Source organism: Pholcus phalangioides, unplaced genomic scaffold (genome assembly GCF_987345545.1).
Source record: "Pholcus phalangioides strain wild (caught in Gottingen) unplaced genomic scaffold, Ppha-v1.0 ptg000012l_1, whole genome shotgun sequence".
In the NCBI taxonomy this organism is placed as follows: domain Eukaryota; kingdom Metazoa; phylum Arthropoda; class Arachnida; order Araneae; family Pholcidae; genus Pholcus; species Pholcus phalangioides.
Window position 1 is genome coordinate 14,189,505 of NW_028301605.1, and position 16,712 is coordinate 14,206,216.

Sequence of the window (16,712 nt, forward strand, 5' to 3'; positions counted from 1 at the left end):
CTCATCAAAACATTGTAACTATAGTTTAAACCAGTTTCCCATCCTTTTTCGTCATATTGCCCCCTTCAGAAATGTTTTCCTCCCACCGCCCCCCAAGGCAATCTTACCCCATAGGGTCCTATGTTATACCCGTAGCTTCTACCGCCCTCCTGGAACATTTCATCGCCCCTCAGGGGGGAGTTAACGCCCACATTGGAAATCACTGGTTTTTAAACCATGTCGGTTTTCCGGAAATCTCCCGAATTTTAGGTTCATCCCTCGACCTCCCGAAAAGTTCTTAAATCTCCCGAATTTTTACGAAAATCCCTAATTGTCCCTAAAAATTCTCTACTTCATTTAAAGAAATCCCTGCTTATGAAAACAATCCGTAAGGAATTTCTTGTGGGGCATGAATCCTCTTTTTTTTTTCTCCTTTCGAAATGACGTCAAACGACGTAAATGGGGAAATTCCACATTTTACAAACCCTCTTATTTTTGAATTTTCTTTCATCAAACGTTCCAGAAAAGGGCCGACTTTTCTTTTTTGTACAAGTTGTGTTACGGACGTAAACATCGGTCATGGAAAGACTGCCCTCATCATCACTCATGTGAAATGAAAAAAAAAAAAAAACCATCAAGCAAGTGTCACAAAAAGTCAGTGTTCTTCAAAAATTGACGTTTTTTTCCCCCTTCATCTTCCGATGATTTTGGGGTCATTCGCGCAGAATGTTTGTTCACAGCGTTTCTAATTCAACACAATATTTATTTTTTTAGATCACCATTTTGAAGTTTGGCCTCCAATTTCACTTCTTTTTGCGTAGGGATTTTATTCCTTATGCTTTAACTGTTATATGCGGAAAATCCCTATTTTATTTGGAAAAATTCCTTTCGTATTTATTAGGGAGTGGTTTTAGCATAAAATACGAGTTCGCGCGAAAATCTCCCGAATTTTCATTTCCGAAAGTTGGGCAGCTATGGATTATAATAATTGGCGTGGAAAAAAAATTTTGGTATAGAAAATATTTGGAAAATATACAGAAAAATATAGTATAAAATAGAAAAAAGCCCACGCCTATGAAAATGGTACAAGAAATTTACGATTCGGAATTGGTTCACAATCACGATCCGGAACATAATCTGAAGTCGCTCTTTCTTTAGTGAAATAAGTCGTACTAAGCGAGAAAACGTATAAGCGGAAGGTATAAGTGGGAACGTTATAAACGCGATCCAGTCTACACGTTACCCCTAAATTCCAAAATTGGCCAATTTCGTTAAATATTAACCCGAAATTATCCGAATTTCGGACATTGTACGCCAGTTTGCGAAGTGACCGGTGATCCCTGGCCAAAGTCCGATAACAAAAGACGTGATTCGGGATCATCGTCAATTTGGCATATTTTTTTGTGACCATTATGTCCACGTTATAGTTACGGCAACCCATCAAACCATAGTCACGATGCAGTAATAATTTTCTTCTTCGATATATTGGGCAGAAAAACTGTGTTTATATGATTATTTTTATAGGTTTTTCTCTCAAATTTCGCTTTTTTTTCTCGTCACATGGAGCTAATCTAATACAGCTGTATTGGATTAGCTCCTTGTGACTCACATGTTGGCGATTAAAAAATGGATTTGGCTCCCATCAGGCGATCTTACATAAGCACATCGAGCTTTGACCAGGGATCACCGGCCACTTCGCGAAATGGCCAGCCAAAGTCCAAATCATTTCTGCAATTCGAATTTTGGCCAATTCGCGAAGAGGCCGGTCCCGTCTCGAATCAGCCGCACTTCGGGCTTCGGCTGACATGTACAATGACGACGGAAGAAAAAAGAAAAGCAGTGAGAAGTCTTTTCGGATAATCATCAAAGTAGAATTCAATGCTTCTCGTCATTCGAAAATAGCGTTAGAGATTGACAATATATACAGTTTACAGTCCACGCCGTTTAACGTGATCGCATTGGGATACGTAGTTTCTGATAATAATGTACGAAAAATGTCCCGTCGTTTGTTAGCGGAATGAAACGTCGTTATAACCGATATTTCACTGTATCCGATTCCTTTATAAGTGAGTATGACTTAACAAAATAATAAATTATTCTGTAAATTATTGAGACATTTATTTCTAGGATAGAAGAAACGATAGAAATCGAAAAAAAAGGTAAAAAAATTTATACGTGTAGAAAAAGAAAATGATATTTAACGACAAAGATAGATGTCGCTAAAACCGAAACTAATTTATTTCGACACGCACGAAATCGAAACTTAAACTGTTTCATCACAAATACAACAATATTTTCATCACTCAAGTTGACAAAGGTGGCCAAATTGTTGTACTTGATAAATCCATATATCAAGAGTCGGTTGAAAAATTAATTAACGATGGACCACTTGTCTCAATAAGGATCCAGCTCCTACCCTTCTAAAATTGGTTCAAAAGAAAATCAATCAGTCTCCCATTCTACATTCTTCGACCAAGAAACGCATCTTTCCATCCGCCGCAAACTGCGGGAGACTTTATGCTCTTCCAAAAATACACAAACCTTCATTTTCAGTAAGACCTATAATTTCTTCCATTGGATCCCCTACGCATCAACTTGCTAAATTCCTCGTTGAACTTTTGTCCCTTCTTTGCAAAAAGCATCGTTTCATAGTAAAGAATTCCTCAGAATTCGTTTCCATCATCCGCAGCATTCAACCAGAAAACGCTACAATGATTTCCTTCGATATCAAATCCATGATTACTAACATTCCTATCAGCGGTGCAATTTTTTTCCTGAAACAACGTCTGCAAGAATTCCACTTCTCCTCGATTGAAATCGATGAAATATGTCAACTCACCCAACTCTTTGTGTATCGCACAATTTTTTCTCAGTGTTTGGAAAGTTTTACTGCCAAACAGAAGGTCTTGCCACGGGCAACCCACTCTCGCCTATCCTCTGTGACATATATATGGATTTTTTCGAAACAAAACTTATGGAAACCCACCAATTCAAACTTTGGATCAGGTATGTTGACAACACATTCACCTTAGTTGATGAGACTGATGTTAATGTCACTGAGTTATTCAATTTTATGAATTCTATTGACCCACATATTGATGAAATAGAAAAAAAATAATATGCTGTCTTTTCTCGATGTGCTCATTAAAAAGACATACACTGAATTTCATACATCTGTGTACCGTAAGCCATCCGCTATCTCCATGCCACCTCATGCCTCCCAATCAGAAACTCTCGGCATTTTCTTCTTTTGTTCATTGAGCACTAAAACTTTGCAGTGATTCAGCCTCCCTCCAGAATGAACTCAATATCCTTCGTGACATCGCTTCTAATCGTGGTTTTTCACCTTTTATCATCGACAAGATCCTCAAAAAAATGACCCAGACATGCACCACGAACCTTCTCCCAGCTGACTCAAAACAGTTTTCTAATACCGTTGTTCTTCCATTCGATTCTTCAAGTTTCATGATCTCTTCTATCTTAAAGAAATTTGACTTCCATACAATATTCTAGTCAACAAACATACTCACCTTTTCCCATCTGAAAGATCCTATCTCACCCTCCAAAGAATCTGGTATCTACTTCATCCCATGCAAGAATTGCGAAAATGAATATATTGGCCAAACTAGGAGAAATCCAAATATTCGAGTTCTCGAACACCGAAAGCGTGTTGAGAAGGGACAGACGGATAGTTCGGCTATTGCCCAACACTGTTGGCAACGTTCACATTATTTTGATAAAGCGTTTGTTTTTAAAAAAGCAACACACAATTCCGAATTGAATTTTCTAGAATGATACTTCATCAGAACATGCCAGAATTTCCTCGTTAATGATGTAACCACAGTCGTGACAAAACTTTCAACACTTTGCAACAGATGGCTCCCCAATTCGCATCCAAAGACCACTCGGACGCACCAAATACAAAGGCGAACTCTTCGGACGACCAGATGTAAACCTTAGTAAACATCACCCCCCCACAACTCATCCGTGTGAATTCTGATCACGAGGTCCTGATGACGGCTCTCCAGAGAGCCGAAACGCGTAGACCATTCGACCAAATGAATTTATTTGTCTTGAAACGTGGGAAGGTAAAATTTGTCTACCACCACAAAATAAGATAAAAATACATTAACCGATATTTGACTGCATCAAATTGCGCTATAATTAAGCTTAACTGCAAAAGTCTTTATCGAAATAATGGCTTACAACATAATTTAAAAAAAAAGAAAGATATTCCTATAATATGCATCACTTCAGAAACTAGTGTTCTAAATCAACAACAGAGAGCGCTAGTAAAACATCTTCTCTGGCATACGCATCAACATATTGATCACTCTTCCAATTTCTTAACAAATTTTACTTAATTTTTACATATGATTATTTAAATAACGTTTCAGAAGTTTCGAAGTACCCCCCCCCCCCACTTCCCCCTTCATCACCTACAGAATATACGCTCAACCTATGGTCCTCGGGCCAAAAGTGAACCAAAAATCAACTAAGTGGCACATTTACAAATCACTTAAAATACTTGCGGTGCAGTTTCACATCACTTAATTGACCTGCAGTGCAGTTTCACACCACTTAAGTGATCCGCGGCATATTCATAGATGATTCAGTGAACGGCGATACAGTTCCACCGAAATTAAGATGTCCGTGGTGCAGTTCCAAATCTCTCAAATGACTCGCTACAAATTTAAGAGACTCGCGACACTTTTACAGATCATTCAAGTCACCCGCGACAGATCACTGAAGTGGCGCTCGACCTCGACATATTTACTAATTTTTTTGCTGCTTTCTAATTTCACAATTAATAAGGACAAAAGGAAAAAAATATGCATACAATCACTCAATTGGAGGTAATTTACAAAGAAAATTGAAACAGTCTCTTCATCACCACGTTCTTACTACAACAAATACTCATCCGAAGTGATTCTGCTTTTGTGGCTGATTTTACTCATGAGATTAATCCTCATGAATATCCATGGCCTCAATGATGGAGGTTTCCTCTTTCACCACAATGTGATAGCGGCGGTTTCCTCCTCCTTCTCGATGATAGCGGTTTCCTCCTCCTCTACCTCAATGTTAGAGGTTTCCTCCTCTTCCTCTCCTTCATCAGGGAGTACCAGTTGTTGAAATCGAGATACACATCATTTTTTCGTCAGGGATCATGCCAGCACTAGCAGGACTGACGCATTCCTTCACGCTGTTGTTCGGAAGGTCGACGGGACAAGTCAAGTCAAGGTTGTCAGAGCCGTTGGTGCCGCCTGGTACTGGTGCAAAAGGTGACGAGGCAGAAGAGCCTGTCGCGGCTGCTGCGGGGCACTTGGCACAGTGTACACCGCCCACGTTGCTCTGGAGAGAGCTTAAGGCACCATGACCCAACGATAAGATTTTGAACCATATGGCCGATCCCATAGGGCCTTGAGGAGTAGCAGTAGGCCCGATGCAGAAGAGTCGTCAGAGATGGACGTGGCGTCGGTCACAATCTTGGGGGCGGTGGTGTTGCCTCCATTCCCAGGAGTTGGCAACGTGCTGCTGGAATCACCTATCTTGATGGTCATCACTTCGCTCATAGATCACTGACGTGAAACACGGTTCCAGAGCATTTAAGTTACCCTCGACGCAGTATCAGACCACTCAAGTGGCACATGACACACTTCCCTTATCACCTTATCATATAACCAATAATGTGACCCGCATTCTCCTAAAGTTTCAGCACCCTTGACATACGGTGATGAAAGTCAGACAGGACAATCGACCTGTCGGTTGGAACACGAAAATTCAAACCTTTTCATTTTGGTGGCAATCGATGAAGCACCCTTAATTAAATCACTTAGAGATTTTAAACACGAAAATTATTTTGAGGTTCTCAATACTACAAATGTCCAAGTTCTAGTTTTAATAAAGATTTCAAAATTCAAAGCAAAAATAAAAAAGAAAACAATTTTTTCCCCGGCTTTCGTGTTCGTAAACCGATACGTTCGTAAACTGAGCGTTGACTGTGCTCATAACTGTCATATTTGTTGCGTTCGACACACTTTTTATGCACATACAATTTTGGTGAACACATTATTTTATTTTACCATGATTTGCGCAGTGGCCGTGAATTCCCAGAAATTTTAACCTCTATTGAGAAAGAGAGAGATGAGGTTCCACTGCTTTTTTTTTTTTATTATGGTGTATATATAGCCATTCTTTTTTATATTCGTTTTATACATGGTTAAAACACAAGTTGGCATCGTTGAAAATGCTTGAAAAACCGGGGCATTTTTTGCAAAAAAAGTCGGGACAGCCAGAAAAACAGAAGAAACCGGGATTGGCCTGGCAAATACGGGAAGTATGGTCACTTTACTCACTATATCATTTTCCCTCCATATTTTTCTCAATAAAATATGGTCAGCAAATTCTCTCTGATAATGCAATGGAATCATAGGTTGATGCTACCATCTGTTGAGAGAAAGTCCAAACTATGAAAGACATCATTCTAAAAGCGCTATCTATAAAAAACGCCGATAGATAACAGCACATATTCTAATTCAATCGGGATTAATTTTTTGCGGAGGAGGGGGGGGGGGAGGGTTAGGAAAAAAAAGCCTATTTTTTCCTTTTGGAAAGGTATATGTACAAGGTGATTCCACTTAATTCCCCTTGTCGTATTTTACTGGTGGAATGTTGGTTTTCCAAATTACCTTCACCTAGGGTGACCATACATCCCGTATTTCCCGGGACAGTCCCGGTATTTTCTGTTTTTTTGGCTGTCCCGACTTTTTAGCAAAAGTGTCCCGGTTTTTCCCGTATTTTGCATGAAGCCTACTTGAATTTTTATTCTTTATTGAAGTCGAAGATTGAAATTATTATCAACTTATAAATTATATTATGATAACTGCAACTATAAATGAGTATATGAATCTCCCACATTTGTCTGAGTGAAATTTTTTTTTCGTGGAATTCATTTTAACCCACTGCAATTAGTAGTAATGCTGCATTTCCCGTCATTGTGATTTATCCGTTATTTCAATAATATTTGGCGACTTTTTTCGGTTTTGGCGTCATTTTCGGCAATAATTGGCGATGTCCCGTATTTCCCCGTATTTGGAATCCCAATGTCCCGCATTTCTCTCGAGGAAATATGGTCAGCCTACCTTCACCGCTTCAAAAAACGAGGAATAGATCATTACCTTTGTGGTGAGAAATCAGCACTCCCATCCATTACTTGACAGCATGTAAATCAACTGCACATCTAAAGCACATGGCTGTGCCCGCTGCTAAAAATGCCACACTCACACAGATTTTTAAAAACAAAAGTAGAATAAATAAAGCATGGGGGAGATTGACTTGGAAGTCTGGGGGGGGGCAAGGTCATTATTGCTGCGGGGGAGGGGCACGATGATGATGTCAGCTCATATATACATTAGATCAGTTGACTCCACCTTTGACGCTGCCCCCCTCACGCCCCCCCCCCCCCCCGTATATCCGCCCATGAAATAAAGTCCAAAAAATAATTAGATGGATAGAAGACAATGAAGACAAATATGGTGTGTGATCTCACAGACGCCATATCAACCAATAGCACAAGTACAAACTGCGCCACCTCGCCGTTCACAAACTATAAAGAAGACTGACTGATAGCACAAGAACAGTATAATGATCGTGGAAATCGAACTATTTAAATTGAGGATGAAATCGATTAGGAATTTTATCGGATTTATTATTGATTCCAATATGCGATTTAGGATTTTATATTCGAATTAAGATTTAATATGGAATATAGGATTATATGATTGATTTCCGATTGTATCCGTAGATTGTGATCTCGCAAATGATTTTGTACTTAAATTATGATTTTATACTTAGATTATGATTTTATAGTTGTTATGATTGTAATACATACATTGTAATGCATGTATTTTTATAAATAAATTGCCAGAGGTATTTATCCAGTCCGTGAGTACAATGAGCCGATATTGCCATAATAACAATTCACGAAATTGATGACAATTTTGGACTTGATGAATTAAAAATAATTGGAAGATATAATTCCAGCACCAATGAAAAAATTCAGAATCAATAACAGAAATAACGCCGGAATTGATGGAAATTCAGAATTAACGGCAGAAACATTTCAGACCTGATGATGGAAATTTTCAGAATTAACGGCAGAAATAATTTCAGAACGGATAAAAATTTACAATTAAAGGCAGAAATAATTCTGGAATTGATGGAAATTTTCATAGTTATCGGCAGAAATAATTTCAGAACTAAAGAAAATTCAGAACTAACGGCAGAAATAATTTCAGAACGGATGAAAATTTACAATTAAAGGCAGAAATAATTTCAGAACTAAAGAAAATTCAGAACTAACGGCAGAAATAATTTCAGAACGGATGAAAATTTACAATTAAAGTCAGAAATAATTTCAGAACGGATGAAAATTTACAATTAAAGGCAGAAATAATTCTGGAATTGATGGAAATTTTCATAGTTATCGGCAGAAATAATTTCAGAACTAAAGAAAATTCAGAACTAACGGCAGAAATAATTTCAGAACTAAAGAAAATTCAGAACTAACGGCAGAAATAATTTCAGAACTAACGGCAGAAATAATTTCAGAGCTGATGGAAATTTTCAGAATTCACGGCAGAAATAATTTCAGAACGGATGAAAATTTACAATTAAAGGCAGAAATAATTCTGGAATTGATGGAAATTTTCATAGTTATCGGCAGAAATAATTTCAGAACTAAAGAAAGTTCAGAACTAACGGCAGAAATAATTTCAGAACTAAAGAAAATTCAGAACTAACGGCAGAAATAATTTCAGAACGGATGAAAATTTACAATTAAAGTCAGAAATAATTTCAGAACTAACGGCAGAAATAATTTCAGAGCTGATGGAAATTTTCAGAATTCACGGCAGAAATAATTTCAGAACTGATGAAAATTCAGAATTAACCAGAGAAATAATTCTGGAATTGATAGAAAATTTTCAGAATTAAAACGGCAGAAATGATTTCGGAACTGATGAAAATTTTTAGAATCAATGGAATTCATAGTAATTAGCCGCCTGGCAGTCGAGTGGTTAGGGAACTAGCTTCTCACTGTGCAGGTCTGGGTTCGAATCCCGGTTCGGGCATGGATGTCTACTAACACTAACAAATTCCCTGGACGGATCATGCTGATCCCTTGGGAATACGTGAAGATCACGTTATTTAAAATTTATAAATTCAGAATTAATGCAAGAATTTATTTCAGATTTACACCAATACACCAAGCTTCTAATAATTTACCGCGCGCGTGTGTGTGTGTATCTAGTAACCAACATGAATGACGTATCTTTCTTTCTTCCAAACCGAGCACAACTCATGTCTATCGCCATAGGCAATTTTCTACCTAGTGAGTTCTGCCGGAAATGTATGTGTGTGTACATAACAGTCTCAGTGCATATCTAAGTGTTGTGTCTGATACTTTCAGTGCTGCCATCTATATTTCAGAAGTCAAGTGAGTAGAGTGTAATGATTGAATTGAATATCGTTTCCGAGACGTCAATGGGCAAGTCGACTGGCAAGTCAATTCGCGAAGTGGCCGCGTTCATTCTAGACAATGTGCGAATTGGTCGGCCATTTCGTGAAGATCCTGGATTTGGACAGTAAAATGCGGTAAGCAGAGTGGCCTTTCCCCCCCCCCCCCAATATGTAGCACTATCACCTCAATACCTACAGAAATGTAAAGTTTGAGCCCCTTCGGTATTTCCAATTACTTTACGCCTATATCATCAACCCCCACGTACGCCAGTGACTATATCGATGCGCATTAAGAGAGAGAAATGTTTTTTTTCGAGGTCGGTTTTTGTATAAAACTAAACCAATGACTGTCTTAACGCATGTGGCGCACTGTCCGGTGGTCAAAAGTGCATAGGGGCGTCGTGATAATGCATCTAGCACTATGATTCTAGAAAATGTGGGCTTGTAGGCACTTCATTTTAAATGAGGTTGAGGGCAACCGGGCCCCGTATGCATTTGACGACCACCGAGTTGTGCTCGAGTGACCCCATGTGTTAAGGAGTCAATAATCTGATTTTGATAGTTCAACGGTTCTCAACCAGTAAGGGGTCCTTGAAGAGGTTTCAAGAAGGGAGGATCTATGAGTTTGAAAAAAAACAAAAAAACAAAAGAGAGAGAGAGAGAGCATTGTTTTTACATTATTATTTACTAAATAATGTTCAATAAAAGGCCCGTGGCCTCCGTCTTATAGGGGTTTGGTAAGAAAGTCCCGGCATTCGTTTTATGTGCACAAAAGGTCCATGGGATGCAAATGGTTAAGAACCCCTGCGTTAATGTTCTGAACAAAAATAAAAATAATCTAATCCTTGGCTTGCATGTGTGTGGCCTCTAAACTGAGGGTGTATTTGGAGGGGGGCGTCTGCTGTCCTTGTAGAGCAATAGGCATAATGCAGAGTGGACCGATTTCAACCCTGTTCCCCCCTCCCCAGTAACAGGCTAGCACCAGGCCAATTGCTGGCCTCGCCAGCCGTTGTCTCATAAGTCAAAGAAGAACAATCTAATTTTTGGTACGAGAAGGCATGGCCCCACGAGATATTTGGCGGGCCCCCACACCAGACTTTGGAGGCTCGGTATGATTCCTTTTTTTTGTGAAAAATCTCTCCTTGTAAAAATTTTTTTTTATCTAGATTCACGCCAAATATCCAAACCTGCCTCAGGAGGGCCAATGAAGTAAACTCTTCAGCAATGCAATTCATTAGGGGAAATAACAAGGGGAAACAAATACATACATCCAAAATGTCAAAATAGATCTGAAAAAAGAAGTAAAAATGGAAAATGACAGCAGATCTTGACGAACCAACCATTTACCAGCCGTTATGACACTTTTATCAGCGAACACGGCAATAGAGTGAGTGGGTGACTTATCTAGCTCTTCAACACCCTAACGCAAGCCTCCCATAATCTTGAAACGTTTCTTCTTCAGGGGGAGGACGACGGATAAGCGTCACACTCGCGTAGATAAAGCGTATATAGCGTATACACGCGCAAGCAACAATTTCAATTTCCCCAAAATAAAGTCACACCATACCTCAAACTCGGAGCTAGAAAAGACTCGGAACGAATGAAAAATGAAGTAGTCTTACGGCGTGTCATTCGCTAACAAAATTGTCCGCCTACTTTCTATGGACTGTAAAAGCCTATGGGCCATAAAGCATATATATAAGGCATATACAAACAAAAAAAAAAAACTAAATGGGGAAAAGCGTATAAATTAAATTCATAACCCGGTTCTATTAGAGCGTTAATCGATTCACGTGGTGAATATGCCATTAGTTCGATGATTGAATTTTTCTGGCCGTGACGGGATTTTGTGATCGCCATTTTGTTTTGTTTTTTTTTCGTTTTGCGGACTAGGTAGGGCCGAGCGGTCACAGATTCAATGTCTTTGACTTCCAAGATTAATGCCTAGGCATGAATAAATGTCATATAGGTAGGCTTTTGTGGATGAGTTATGTGTAGTACGTTGAAACTAATTTTTTTTTCTGTTAGTTTTGGTCGTAATGACAATACCATTTAATGGTTATGGGCTAATTAAAGCGCTAATGACGCTTTCATTAGCGACATCGTTGATAGTGGAAATGATCGATATTTTTTTTTTTTTCTGGAATGGAGCAGTATTTTTGTTTTAAATTGATTATTTAGTTGCTGTCTTTATAGCAGGAGATGCGCAACCTCTGGCCCGAGGGCCAAATGCGGCCCGCCGAGTGGTTCCATCCGGCCCGCAAAAGGTGTTCCTGTGGAACTGTATGAGTTATAAAAATCAGATCGTGATTCATTCATAAAAATACGGGAAATAGAGATTCATGTGGGCCATCATAATTATCGTAAAAAAAAAAAAAAGCCAAAGTTGCCAAAAATCGCTAAAATTGCTAAAAATATTACATCAAATGCCTTTGGAAGGAAAAATGAGGGACATGCCTCTGACGTCTAAGACTAATGCCTAGGCATGAATAAATGCCAAAGAGGTAGGCTTTTGTGGATAAGTTATGTATAATACGTTGAAACTAATTTTTTCTGTTAGTTTTGGTCGTAATGACAATATTATTTGACGATTATCGGCCAATCAAAGTTGCAATGAAGCCTTCATTAGGGACATGTGTGTTATTTCTAATTGTACACAGCATAGGCTGATGACTGATAGCTAGGGCCTGTTCCGCATAAGTTCGGGTCCTGGGAAAATATGAATTTTTGGGGGGCTTTATATGTAGTCTTATTTGAAGCAAATGCGTGGAAAAAGCTTCCAAATAACGCGTAGTACTCAGATATGTCATGTCCTTCACGTTGCAAGGGGCTGTATAGCTATCAAAATAAAAAAATAAATAAATAAAACTTTTTATACATTCCCCGTATGTCCCCAAAACCCAATTAGAAAGTTGTTGCCCTGTCTCTGTCGATGCCAACAAAAAAATTCCATGTTTCTAAGAGCAATATTCACAGAGATAGATCGCAATGTCGAAAACGAAGAAAAGTTTGGGGGGGGGGGGGAAGGCAGTGTTAAATGCGGAAAAACCGTTATACCCACATTTCCCCCGCATTACCCGCATTTTTTAACGCTGTCCCCCCCCCCTCCCCCAAATTTCCTCCGTTTTTCCAATTCGAATATTTCAGTGATTATTGCACTTAGAAACGTGGATTTTTTTAATTGGCATCAGGAGAAACAGGGCAGCCACTTTCTAACTGGGTTTTGGGGGAGGGGCACAATGGCAAATGCCATACGCCCTGTTTACTATGCGCCTTGTACTTAGTATATAAAACATATAAGTACAAGGCGCATAGTAAACAGGGCGTATGGCATTTTACAGGCGACCCGTTGATCCTAGAGGTACTCTTCCAACTGGGAAAAGTTTCCTAATAGCATGTGTTATTCATGTTGTAAGGGGTTGTATAGTTATTAAAATTAAAAAAAAAAACTTTTTTATACACTCCCCATGCGGACAAACTTGGGGGCTCTGAGGCCCGTGCCCCGTTTGCCCAGGCGAGAAACAGGCCCTGTCAATAGCGAATACCCATAGGACAGAAACTTTTGTCCGTTAACGAAAAGAGCGTCCGCGAATGTAAAATACACGCCTCCGTAATACATTGAGGCCGCCGACGCGATTCCAAAATGTGTCCAGCAACGGGAGGTGTCCGTTAACGAGGATTATTCATTATGTGACTGTTATTAACCATTGTTGAACCATTGTTATTAACCAGTATTCCTACTATATTTTTGGCTGTTCCGGTAATTGGTATTTTTTATGGCTGTTAAATAATTATTTGTGACTAATTTGTTTGTTGCAACCTTCCATACCTTTTGTTCTGATCGCCCCCCACCCTCTCGATTGCTTTCTCATCGACTTTCCCGAGGTCGTAGCTGTAGCTTTTATCGCCCCCCACCCTAGGACCATTCCATCGCACACGTTGGGAAACAACGGTTAATTGGAATATGTTTTGTGAGTCGTCATATATATATATATGGCGAAGGACTCGGACCCCGTACCAATAAAATGAAAGCCAGAGACCACTTGAGCCAAAAGAAGAAAGCCATAGACCCCCCAGAAAACAGCAAAACTTCGATCAGCGTTGCAGTGGTGTAGAGCAGTGTTTCACAACCCGTGACTCCCTTTGCTGTCCTGGGGTATTCTGATTGAACCACGGGTAATAATCAAATGGATGGTGAGCTATGAGAGGTGGTTAATGGGGGGGGGGGGAAGTCGAAGAAAGATTTGATATAAATTCAGATGTGGAAAGAAAAAAAAATAGTTTTCAAGGTAGGGGTTCTTAACTAGGGGTCGGTCCACTGACTCCTTAGAGATCACTTTCAGTATACTCCGAATGTTACTCTGACAAGGGGGGGGTCCCTTATTTTATTGGTATAACGGGTACATGACCTCATTTTATTGATCAAAGGGATATATGTGACCTTCATTTTATTGCTACAAGGGCGTTCATGGCCTTCATTTTTATTGGTACTGGGGGGGGGGGGGTCGATGGTAATTTTATTGGTACGAGGTGGGCAGAGGTCTTCAACATTTTTCAGTCGTCAGCATTGCGCGAGAGAGCAACAGTCCTATACAATGATAAATCATTCAATCATTACACTTCACTCATAGTTAGAAAAACTGGTGGCAGATGGCAGCACTACACACAACAAGCATTACACAGAAACAAACTTCACGCCAAGTTTCACTACACGCACTTTCCAACATGTACCAATTCGTTAGAGGTTCCGCAGAGGAATATGGACGAAGTGCATGTCTGGTTTAGTAGTAGTAGCATTGCTTGTACCCATCCATAAAAAAAAAAAGAGCACTCATCCGGAAGTTTAACATACAAATGCATGAAATGACGATGATTTCAATCCTTAAATGCAATTCCTCCAAGCTGTTTAAATGGAACGCCGATCAAGTGCTCTCGAGCACGAAATCGGACACGAGCATCGAGCACACTGGGTACTTCAGGGGAGCGACCGGGTACAAGACGGTTCGTGGCCTTTATTCTTATATTGTGATCTCGCAACCGATTTTATACTTAGATTATGATTTTATAGTCGTGATTGTAGTATATATTTTGTAATGTATGCTTTTTATGAATAAATTGCCAGAGGTATCAAGTCCGTGAGGACAATGAGCCGATATTGCCATATGGCGATGTGACCTGGGTATCTTTCGGTTTGACGGCCTCTATTCTATCGGCACAAAGGGTCCGTGGGAAACAAAAGTTTGCAAATTCCAATTTTAAGAGAAATGTGCTAGGTAATATAAAAGTACGAGTACTTTCAGAGAGCAGCAGAACTGCCCTAAGAACCTGGGCCCCCACCCGGATTACACGATGAGATGTAGTACGGTACTATGGTTTTCGAGAGTATTCCTTCACAGGTCGACAAGCACCGAAACTAGGCACTAGCAATGAATGTACCGTATGCTCCATAAATCAAACACAAAACGTGCAATAATAAGAAAATTGCCCAATTACAAGTAGAGTTTGATTTTTTGTTAAAGCGATTATGACACCGATAGCCTCGCGGCAGTTCACTTAAAAAAAGAAAAAAGAAATCCAGGAGAGTATTTTTTTCTTCTTCTACTCTTTGTTCTTTATTTTTCAGAATGTTTTCAGCGCTTCATGAAAAATTGATTTTGCGGCTTAATTTCTGCAGGGAATCGATACACGCCGAATGCACGAGCACGATGCTATCCTCGAGTATAGGCGGGGACCTCATTGATCAATATACGAGATTAATTGATTAATTATTCTTCGAGTTAGCCTAGTGGAAACCCTGTAATGGCGCGCACACCTAGGCGAGCAACTAAAAAAAAATTGTGACTACACCAAAAAGTTCGATAGATATTGGTATGGAGTACAAATCAAGCATTAATTGATGAGTGTAATTGACGGACATAGTCGCTGTAGGAACTATGTATAACCTTTTCATACTGAAATTCTTCGCTTAAGGGCCACCTTATTTATGGGTATCACTAAAACCGGGATTATGCTATAAAAGTTTGACAAAAGTTCTCTTGTAAAACCCGAAAAAAAAAAAGATAATATGCGTATTGTTCGCATTCGCTCAACTTTAATTGATATACTTATATTGGTTGCATTTTACAGGCTTTATAAAAGAACTTTTGTCACACTTTTGATAGTTAGGCCGAAATTGTTTAGCCTATAGATAGGCCGAGATTACACTATAAAGGTTTGATAACAGATATTTTACTAAATTTGAAAAAAACAACAACTAATAAGCCTATTGGCTACATTTGAGACGATGTAACCGATACGATTATTGGTTGAAAGTTTTATAAACGATCTTTCATCATACTTTTATAGTGTAATCCCGGCCTTAGGGAGATAAGAGAGTTTGTGCTGTAGCGATTTCACTCTTGTGTGTGTACCAGTTTTAAGAGGCCGAGATTACGCTACGAAAGTTTGATAAATTATATTTTACAAAACTTCAAAAGAAGAAAAAAAAAAGCAATCAGCCTATTGGTTACATCCTAAGAAATGTAACTGATAAGCGTATAGGTTACATTCTAAAAATGTGACCGATACGCTTATTAGTTGTATTTTCAAAGTTTTAAAACAACTTTTATTAAACCTTTGTAGTATAATCCTGGCCTCTAAGGGTGCCGTCAAAGCTGTGATTCTCAAAGTTTTGCCACCCATGGTTCACTCGACCCAGAAATCATTCTCTTGCGGTTCCCCGGGAGGGTTTTAACACACCCGTACCTCCATTACCTTACTTCCCTCTCCATTTACTGTAGCCCTTATTTATCCGTGGTTTCATTAATCTAGCCCAAGGGTCTTCAACCTTTCAGACACGGCGGGCCGAATTGGAACTTCTCACGAAGCCCGCGGGCCACCAACTCATGTAATTTAGTGACATCCTAATAGAAAGGGGGGTGGGATGTGAGAGCCCCGAGCTGAACAGCGACAAAAATAATTGAAGACGCTTACGTATTTTGAAATTATTTCTCTCATTAATTACCCGTTTTGTTTAATTACAGTCGATCTCGCTTATAACGTTCCCCCTTAGTACGACTAATTTTTTGCGAATTTATTTTTTTTTCCTATATTGATAATGTTAATTTTTCCCGGATACAACGTTTGAATTTTTTGCTACTCCCGCTTACAACATTCGAAAAATTCTGTAGTTCTGAAAAAAAAAAATTTCCAATAATTCTTAAAAATCTTTCGAT